General features: G+C 48.0%; 1 long non-coding RNA gene across 2 annotated transcripts; it reads left to right on the top strand.

Annotated features, from left to right (window-relative positions):
- The first annotated feature begins 6,262 nt into the window (after positions 1-6,262).
- LOC123429309 lies at positions 6,263-10,362 on the top strand. Of its 2 annotated transcripts, XR_006622639.1 has the most exons (4): positions 6,263-6,336; positions 9,709-9,753; positions 9,843-9,901; positions 10,080-10,362. It is a non-coding gene; the product is annotated as an uncharacterized LOC123429309 (long non-coding RNA). The 2 variants fall into 2 exon arrangements; XR_006622638.1 differs by lacking the exons at positions 6,263-6,336; positions 9,709-9,753 and adding an exon at positions 9,662-9,673.
- The last annotated feature ends 266 nt before the right edge of the window (positions 10,363-10,628 follow it).

Genomic DNA, 10,628 nt, shown 5'->3' on the forward strand with positions numbered 1-10,628 from the left:
AATAAATGGTCTCAACCCAATAATTCCAACAACCAGTAGCATCAGCAACAGAAGGGGTAATGTTCTCTTACATTTTTTGGGAGCAACGAGGTTGTGGCCTTCTTTCTCCTCTTGGGTTTATTGCTCACGTGCATATATATCACTCTCTCATGGTTCATAATAGACTCTCACATATTATGGGTACCAGTATTAAGTCACTTTAATGCTCGTGCCGATGAGAGGTCGTGTCTGCACTGGACCATCGTCAATGCGGAGCGATCGCTCTATAGCGCATGAATGTGCCAAATGGCGCTCGGCGGGAAAGCACATGGGTGACGACAGAGGGTTTTGGATGGGCCAGGGGAGTCAGAAGCGGATGTGGCAGCTGTTGGGATGTCTGCAACCCCCCTCCCCCCCCCCCCCCACACACACACGCACTTTGTCTCTGATTTACAAGAAAAAGTGTGTCCGGACTACCGAGCAGACCGATACAGGTTTGTGTTGGATGGCAACACACGTCTGAAACGCACGGTCCAAACGTATACAGGTGGTTTGAGGGGCCGTGTTGGAGTTGCCCTTATGCTCATGACCAGCATATGTACCTATGGGACTTTTGGACAGCTACACGCAACAGTCTTTCACTCTCGAGTGATGAAAATCAGAAGTAGTGTTGGCTTCTTTGGTTGCTCGGGAGAATTTCTCGACGCATTAGTCGTTTGCATTGATCCTTAGTTTCTAAACCTTAGCTATGACCTCTCATTGTTCTTTGAGATCTGTTTGTGCTCGAATTCTATGATGCTTTCTTATAATAAATATTTGAGTAAATTGATAAAAAAAACATCACACAACTAGGGACCGTAATTTACAAAACCATCACCATTTGATTTTTTTTCCTTTTAAAGCCCACCAACATTACGGTGACAGTTTTTAAAAAACAGTGAACGAGCAATTAGAGTTGTTTGAGTGAAAATCTGACCGCTGGGTCCCACTGTCGGGCGCCATGTGGCCTGGGTACAGACGGTGCTAGTCACACGTCGTTAGAAAGTGTGGCTCCCGTTGAGCTAGACGTAGGACCCACCCGTCAGTGTGTTTGTTCCTCTCTCTTTTTTTACAAACACCTCTTGTGCATCGCCGTCGCCATCTCCATACGGAGCTCGAGCTGCTCATCCAGGGGTCCGTCCAGGGCCACCGTCGGCTGATGGTGTCGGACCCGGCGCAGCCATGGCTGCAACTGACGAGGTGGCTGGTCGTGGCTGATCCAGGCCGCGCGTGCGGCTCCGTCCGCAGCCGGCGGCGAGCGCGGCGGCGAGCAGGATATATATGGAAGGAGGATGGGAAGCGCGCGGGGAGGAGCTGGAGGTGGCTGCCCGCAGCCGGCGAGGTGGCTAGTTATATGGCTCACGACGGGGCGGGCTCCGTGCGCGGGATGGGGATCCGGCCCTCGGGTCAAGTTGCTTTGCCGCATCAGCACTTACAACAGGCCCCATCTGTCAGATATGGTGTTCACATGCATCCAGTGACCGACTGATTAGTGTTTTTTTGAAGAAAAACTGTCACCGCAATGTTGGTGGTTTTTTGAAGAAAAAAAAAAAAGAATGATGACGGTTTTGTGAATTAGGGTCCTCAATTGTGGTGTTTTTTTTTTGTTTTTTGCAATTTACTCCAAACATTCGAAAAGATAATTCCTGATTTTTGTGACCATGAAGTGAACGATGCAAATAGGGGACATACATATAAGGTTGACTTCTATTCAAACAAAATGAGCTGAGACCACTTGAAGTTTAGATGTGTTGGTGCTCTAATTTCACCTAATACTTATGTTATTCCACTCCTTCATTATGCATTGCCATATTATTATTTTTAAGTTTTGTTTGTTAGGAGGGAGCTACAGGGCATGGACACGATCGATGTGTCATCTTTGGCCTGTATTGAAGTGTCATCATCAATGATGGAGACACAAAACAACATTCCGGTTATTAAAATATTCCCTCTATAAACTAATATAAAAACGTTTAGATCACTAAAGTAGTGATGTAAACGTTCTTATATTAGTTTGCAGAGGGAGTAGCATCAAATTTCGCTCGTGCTCGCGGTCGCCATCCCAATAGCCCACCGTAATCGTCCTGGCTAAATATGAGTGAGCTTCCTCTCCCAAATAGCCCGCCGTTGCTGCAAGAAAAGGACCATTTTATTGCTGACGTCAACAAGATTGTGCTCCGCATACCAATCCTAGATGCCCCAGCCACGAATGCATTGTTGTCCTCGGCAAACCCCAGCAAAGAGAGTGGACCTCTGTTGTGCTCCGCATTCAGTGAAAGAAGCTCGCCCAGTTGAATAGTTATCCCCGGCACCCATATAGCGACACCATTGCGATCAGCCCCCCTCTTCCATAATTTGGCATAGAAGTCATTCACAAGGATCAAACCAAGCCCACCATCCTGCGCTGGCATGGTCATGAAGGAGCTGGATCTATTATGGTCATACAGATCTGGTGGCATCTCTATCACAGCTAGGCTCCGGCTATCCATATCAAACTCGACGATGGTGTCGCCATTCCCACGAAGCAGCCAGTAGAGGGAGCTCCCAACCAAGGTACTGGGGACATACATGTATAGCTCAGATGCCGTATACAGATGCTCCATTGCGGCAGGCTGAAACTCTGCTGAAACCACATCGCTCCATGCTCCGGTGTGAGACGAGTAGACCGAGACCGAGAAGGGTCGCTCGTGTGTTTTGCCGGAGACCAGCACCACCACCTTGAAGGGGCTGGAATTGCAGCGGCCTTCCGTGGCGGCGGCGGCGGCGCAGAGCACCGACCCGTTGTGGACCATCACCTGCCGCCCCTTGAAGGCCGGGGGAAGGTCCACCGGGCGCTTGTCGCCGGTCACAGGATCCCACACCAGGAGCTGGCTGAGCCGACGGTTGAGGAGGAGGGCGAGGCCGTGGCGGCAGTCGAGGACGAGGGGGAAGGCGAGGAAGTCGAGCGGCATGGGGAAGCGCAATGGGGGTACCCTGTCGGGCGGGTCGAGGGAGGGCGTGAAGAAGGCGTAGCCCATGTCTGCCTCGCCGGGGAAGACGCCGAGCAGGGGGGAGCTACCGTGGCGGGCGCGGAAGAGGCGGAGGAACCGGCGGCGCTTGACGAGGCCGCGCCAGCGCTTGCTGACGAGGGAGGCGCGGAGGAGAGTGGAAGGCTGCGGGGGGAGGCGGAGGAGGATCTCGCCGAGGAGGTCGTCGTCGTCAAGCGGAGGCACCGTCGCCGGCGACGGCGGGGAGTGGCGGCGGCAGGCCATGGAGGTCGAGGAGGGTTTCTCTGTCCAGAATATTCCAGTCGCACCCCACTAGCCACAGAAATGCCGTTGGTTTGGGCCAGATGGGCCAGGCCCACGTACCTCACTGTGTAATCTGTGCTCTCTTTTTTTCGTCATTATTCATCCGCTCTTCAAGGCGACATACCAATACTACACGTGTGCTTATTCGTGGTACCTATATACACGTGTGACGTGTGCATATAGGTCTTGTCGTGCGGCGGCCAACTAATCTTCTTAATAATGCATTTTAAGTGTGGCACCTCATGTACGGGAACGTTGCATTGGTAACAAAAAATTTCATACGCACATGAAGACCTATCATGATGATGTTCATCTACGAGGGGGAGATTGGATCCACATACCCTTGTAGATCGCTAAGCGGGAAGCGTTAAGAAACGCGGTTGATGTAGTGAAACTGCTTCGTGATTCAAATCACCGTCGTCCAACGATCTGTCCCGATCTAGCACCGAACAGACGGCACCTCCGCGTTCAGCACACGTACAGCTCGATGACGATCTTCGCCTCCTTCAACCAGCAAGTAGATGAGTTCTCCGGCAGCGTGACGGCGCGCCGGTGATGGTGATGATCTTATTCATGCACGGCTCCGCCCGAGCTCCGCAGAAATCTGATCTAGAGAAAGAACTACGAAGTAAAGGTTTAGGGTTGCACGTGGGAAAGTTGTGTCTCAAGAAGCCCTAAATCTCAAGTATATATAGGAGGAGCCAAGAGGTGGGGCTTGCCTCTAGGGCGCCGGCCGAGAGGGATGAGGGATCCTCCTCCAAGTCGGTTTGGAGGGAGGGGTCCCTTCCTTCCTTCCCACCTCTTTTTTTTCTCCTTCGAATTTTTTCTCTTGGGCGAAACAGCCACATTGGGCTGGCCTCACCAGCCCACTAAGGGTTGGTGCGCCACCCATGGGCCTTTTAGGTTCTCTTCCGGATGGGTGGCCCCTTCCGGTAAAAACCCGGAACTCATTCGTCACTCCCGATACACTATCGGTAGCTTCCCTCATGTGGTTTTTTGATCCGGTATTTCTTGTTTTTACCAAAAAAATAATAATAATCGGATGATTCCAAAAAATTTTATTTTCTGCATAAAAACAATACCACGGTAATTCTGCTAAAAACAACGCCAGTTCAGGTTAATTCAAAATAAATTATACAAAGTGCATCAAAACTATATAAAAGTATTATAAACATAGACAAATATGACATGAATACTCCATAAATTATCGACACGTTGAATACGTATCAGCATCCCAAACTTAATTACTACTCATCCTCGAATAGGTAAATGATAAAAATAATAATTTATAAAATGTGAATGCTAGCATAGTGTATATTTTTTATCAAGGAATTTCAGTCACTTTTCTAGCATCATAAACAGCAACTTTTTTTCATAAAACTCATTATGATAAAATAGTAATCAATTTACATGTCATGGTCCAAACAATGCATTCTTTTAAAACTTAACAGCCTATGTACTTAGTCATCAAGCAATTTTAATGCATCATCAAGTCTAAATAAAAGCTCCACATACTTAATTATATCAAGTCTAAGTTAAAAAAAAAGAAACGTATTATGCTTTCGATTTCGTGCGGCGAGCGGCAGGCTCAAATCACCGCCGGCGGCAAAATGGCATCGGAGGTGACATGCTGCGCTCACGACGAATTCTGCTGGTTGCTAGCGCCAGGGCATGCATTCACAGCCGACTGTGTGCTTAGCTGGTATGCCACCTCCACCTCTCTATCACCACCTTATATGTACTCCCTCCGTTCCGTATTATAGGTCGTTAAAGAGGTTCACGTACAAACTTTTTTACGAAGAGGAACTTTCCAACTTTTCGAAAATGCCCTCCCACCGCTCCACTCGCTCTCGCTGTCGTTCCTCTCGCTCCACTGGCTCGCGCTGTCGTTCCCCGTCGTCGCTGGCCAGATCTCGTCCTCTCACCCGCCTCTCCGTCACTGGCTTTCCTCTCCCCACCACCGCGCCACCCCCCTTTTCTCCCAAGGTCAAAAGATTGAAGCTTTAGGCAGCAACGAGCTTTTGGGCGGCGGACGCACTGGATCCGCGTGCACCGACGCGGCCGACGAACTGGGGGCATCCGCGGCCTGCTACACGGAGGGAAGCACCGCGTCGCCGGAGCTCATCCAGGACGCCGACGACAGCAGGGCCTCGCGGGTCCGCCTCTGCCTCGACCACCACCCCCAGTACGAATCTGCGTGAATCCGCCTCCGCCTCTGCCTCGTTTCGGAAGTTCAGGGTAGGTGCAAGATGTTCCCCGACGTTGAGGCCACCGCCGGGGCCGCCGCCATGGTCATGCCCAGCGCCTCCCACAAGGGGTACGTATGAGCTTTCAACTCCCCCCGTGTCCTTTCTGTACGCTCCATCTTGACTGAAAATTGAATGGCCACATGTTGTTGATTGGCGTACGTACGTGCAGGAGCTCTGTCGGGTTCGAGATGGCCGACGGGGAGACCGGCAGCTGCGACTGCACCACCTGCAAGTGCGGTACCGCGTGCGGCTGCTCCTGCTGGAGCTGCAACTGAGCCGACGCCCAGGAGGCCGTCCGGCAGAGGCGAGCACGAGGATGAGAGGAGGACAAGCAACCAACCAAGCAAGCACCATCACCAGTTCGCCACCAAACCAATCTCAATTTCACTGCCCTCAGTCGCACGTTCTGTATGCAGGTAGCCTGGAGTACACAGCAGCATTTTTCTGAATCATGCATCTAGTTTCTCATCCTGACGAACCACTGTGAATATCGGCAACACTACGCAGGTGCTGAAGGAGAGCATCAAGATCTACTGCACGGTGAACAATGGCATCATCAACTTCATGGATGTGGTGCGTTATTTTCCTATGGTTTTTGAATTTTTCTCATCTTCTACTGGTTCATCATTGAGCTCTGCCTCTGACCGGATTATCTTTATAATGCTAGAATGATTTCGTTTTCCCTGTGTTTTCTTCAGCCACCGGCGTCGTTTCTCGTGACGATGGAAGAGTACATCAGAGAAGCTCCCAGTGCTGGTCAGGTTGCAAACAAGACCATTGTGAGTCATTAAGCATAACAAATGTTCATATGACCATTGTGAGTCATCAGAGAAGCTCCCGGAGCAATTATTTCAATAGAATCTTCTCTGATCTCAAAAGTGCTTATGAGCAAAAAAGGGTTCTCAGTGTCAGTTACCGCTGAAACTGACAAAATGTCACTGAATTCAGTTTTCAATTTGCCAAAGGGCTGACATGTTCGTTTGAACTTGACTAATATTCAACCAGTACTTGACTACAAATAGATGGAGTAATATTTAACACAAGAAACATGGCAGTGTGGAGATGTGCTACAGGCAAGGATATCATGAACAAAATGGATAAATCTGCACACCCTCTCCACATCGCTCTAGCGAGCCAACAAGCACTTTCCTTAGGTTTTAGAGCACTGTAGAGATAAGGTAGTTTGTCTACCACTTACCAGTAGTAGCAGTAGGGTGTGGCCAGTCAACACCATTATTAGCAGCCATGTTCTGCACCTTCAATAATTAGACTGAATTCAAAAAATATCTCTAGCATCTTAAATTCAAAAATCTGAAAATTCAAAAAACTTTGCAGCAACTTAAATTCAAATTCCAGAAACTTTGCATATCATTTACTCCACACAAGCATATCAACATATCAACAAGCCTCATCTCTAGGGTTTAAACATACTCCACACAAACAAGGAGTTACACATACTCCACACAAGCCTCATCTCAACAACAAGCCTCATCTCAGCAACAAGCATCTCTAGCATCTCTAGCATCTCGACAACAAGCCTCATCGCAACAACAAGCCTCATCTGCATCTCTGGCATCTCTAGCATCTCGACAACAAGCCTCATCGCAACAACAAGCCTCATCTCAGCAACAAGCATCTCTAGCATCTCGACAACAAGCCTCATCTCAACAACAAGCCTCATCTCAGCAACAAGCATCTCTAGCATCTCGACAAAAAGCCTCATCGCAACAACAAGCCTCATCTTAGCAACAAGCATCTCTAGCATCTCTAGCATCTCGACAACAAGCCTCATCGCAACAACAAGCCTCATCTCAGCAACAAGCATCTCTAGCATCTCGACAACAAGCCTCATCTCAACAACAAGCATCTCTAGCATCTCTCCATTAGTTGTAGGTTGTGTAGGGCATTTGCGTAAACCTCTTGAGGGCATGTAAGTCTTTGCGGTAGCAACCCAAGAGACTCGAGCCTTTCCTTGTTCACATGAGGTATTTTATAGCCATTGCCGCCTGCATGGTTCAAAATTTCAATCATGCAAGCTTGTAGGGATAAGAAAACTCTGTTCAGTTTGTAAACCTCATAGTTTTCAAATTCTTCCAACACACCCTTAATAAGGTCTTGAAGGGTTCTTGGGCTTAGACAATCTGTCAGCGATTGCAACGAATTGAAAAATCCAAGGTCAAGCCCATTCAAATCAGGGCTATTGGCGGGCTGCTGAATTAGTCTGATGTCTAGTCCTGTGCTTTCGACTGCTACTAAAAATTCTGGGTCATTGGGTAGGATATGAGGCTTTGCGTTGTCCTGCTTTATGAAGATGGTTTGTCCAGCATCATTATCAGGCCAAGATGATTGAATTGCTGGCAGTAGATTTTCTATCATGAACTCTCTCATCACTTGCCTGTTAACTTTTATGGACTTCGTCTCCATTGTTCCTCTAGGCCTATTGTCGCTTTTTCTTTGAGCAGGAATTTCTTTCACAAATGGCCAAATTCCAATTTTCCCAGAGAAGGTCACATTTCCTTCACTATCCCACTTTGGCCTAGCAACGGCAGTCAAGAACATTACATTACCAATACTAGCGCCGCTTTGTATAGTTCTTGTAGGCTCTTCCTCCTCATCAAGCAGATAATAGTTCCTGTTCTTTTTTGTCATATAGAACCATTTCTCGTCAATATGCACAATGTTGTGCATGGTCTTGAATTTAGGCCTTCCAGTTTCTATTGTTGGCTCATCGAGCATTGAGAAGCAAAATTTCATTCTATCCTTCATGTTCTTTTCCTTCAAAATTGATTTCACACAATTTGAATGCCTCTTTATCAACTTCAACGTGAACTTCCTGTGGAGTGTGGTGGGGCTGCATCCGAGTTGCCAAGCAAGTGACCTGATGGTAGACCTTTTGTTCAAAGGGATAGTAGGGATTTGGTCTAGGTTGATGTCCTTTGCCTTTCTTCCACAGTTTCCTTTTCTTTGACTGGAAACGTCAACCTCCAAACCTTGTGCAATTTGCCTCATCGCTTTCTTCCAAACTCTTTGAATATTCCAGACACCTACTCCAAAAAAGGCAGCCACTTTTTTCTTATCATCTCTGTGAAATTTGCCCCCTCTACTCATACACAATGTATGCAATGCAACATAAGCAACATACTTCTGCTTGTCATCAAGGCTGTCCCTTTTCCAAACTGCTTGCTCAACACCTGCACGAAGAAATATAACAAAGGAAAAATAGTCAGAAATGCTGCAGTTAACTGAAAGTAGTCTGAAATGCTACTGTAATTGTACCTCCATCTTCATCCATTTGAAGTACTGCATCTTCATCCATTTCAACTACTGGATCTTCATCCATTTCATCTGCAGGTGGAGTGCAGTTGAGGTCTGGCACAACCATGTTCTCCATCTTACTCCTGCTGCAAATTAACCTTAGGACATAAGATATCTTGAGAAGAATAAAAGAAGATTGAAGAAATAGAAAAAAAATATGTGCTGAACAGAATTTCTGCATAAAGGTTGCAAAATAAAGGTTGCTGAATTCTGAAACATAAAGGTTGCAATATCTTGACCATAATTTAGCCTTCATTTTCAGTTTGTGGACGCTGCTTTTGCTTTCCGATTTCAGAATTAAGATTTGCATTCGCATTGTTTGATGCCGCTGCTGCCCGCGATTTCTAGCGATGTCTGGGTACAACACTCCCATTGAGCAAATGGAGCAGTACTGTTAAAATGGAGTAACTGATCGCTGTACTGTTATTCATAGAAGGTGTCATGTTAATTACAGTATTCAGAGCACTGTTAATTTTGGATTAGCTTGTTCCTGTTAATGGAGTAGTTATTCAGAGAAGGTGATCTGGTGCAGTAATTTTTTAGAGCAGTAGCTGATCTAATGCAGTAGTTATTCAAAAACTTGATATGGCGCAGCTTCTCTTCTCTTCTCTTTTCTTCTCTTCTCTGCTTAACAGTAGCAGTGCATCGCTAGAGGAGTACTCCACTAACCGTAGGGCATCTTCTCTTCTCTTCTCTTATGGTTTATGTCTAAAGAAAAATAATGTATACTGCCATGGTCCAGCAGACTATTTCTGTTTATGCTCGGGAACATCCATATTTGGTCTGCTCGCCAATTTTAAAGTTAATTAATTGAATCTTCTTTTCTTTGGTTTTAGGTTGTGGCAGGAACATCCATATCTGGTCTGCTGGCCAATTTTAAAGTGTGTCTGCTCTTGCTGTCATAAGACTTTTTCCCTCCGAAATTGCTTGATGAAAGCCTGATCCACTTCTCCATATTTGGTTTATGCAGTTCTTGTTTATGCGGAGAGGCGCCGAGCCAGCTGCTAGTGTCCTCTGCTGTTGGCAGTTGTGAGCACCTTCTTCTCCATATTTGTGCTTGTTCAGAATTGTTGGCTAGAAACACCTGAACATTCATTTTGGAGTACTCCAATAGCAATAGTAAATATCACCATTTCGATTCAAATTCAGTTGACAATAACTTGTTCACATTACTGCCAAATATTGATAGAGTTGTTGCCAAATTCAGGTTGATGAGATGAATGTGGGCATCAACCGACCTCAGCAGCAGCTCCAGGAATAGCCTTCACCTGGGTGTGCCGTGTGCAGCACCAACACCACTAGTAGCAGCAGCTCTAGGATAAGGCCTAGAGGTCGAGTGGAGGAGTGCCGTGTGCAGCAGCAGCACCACCAGTAGTAGCAGCAGCTCGAGAGAGGAGGATCGCCTGGGCCTAGAAGTGGAGGCGCTTGGACCTGGGTGCACTCTTGGAGGTGGAGGCGCCAGGATCTGGGTGGAGGTGGATGTGGAGGTTGAGGACAGGGCCGGAGGTGGAGGTCGAGGGCGAGGCCGGACCACCAGAGGTGGGAGGTGGGAGGTGGAGGTGGAGGTCGAGGGCGGGGCCGGAGGTGGAGGTCGAGGGCGAGGCCGGACCGCCGGAGGTGGGAGGTGGAGGTGGAGGTCGAGAACGAGGTCGGACCGTCGGAGGTGGGAGGTGGAGGTGGAGGTGGAGGTTGAGGACGAGGCCGGACCGCTGGAGGTGGGAGGTGGAGGTCGAGGGCGGGGCCGGAGGTGGAGGTC

Source organism: Hordeum vulgare, chromosome 2H (genome assembly GCF_904849725.1).
Source record: "Hordeum vulgare subsp. vulgare chromosome 2H, MorexV3_pseudomolecules_assembly, whole genome shotgun sequence".
Classification (NCBI taxonomy): Eukaryota; Viridiplantae; Streptophyta; class Magnoliopsida; order Poales; family Poaceae; genus Hordeum; species Hordeum vulgare.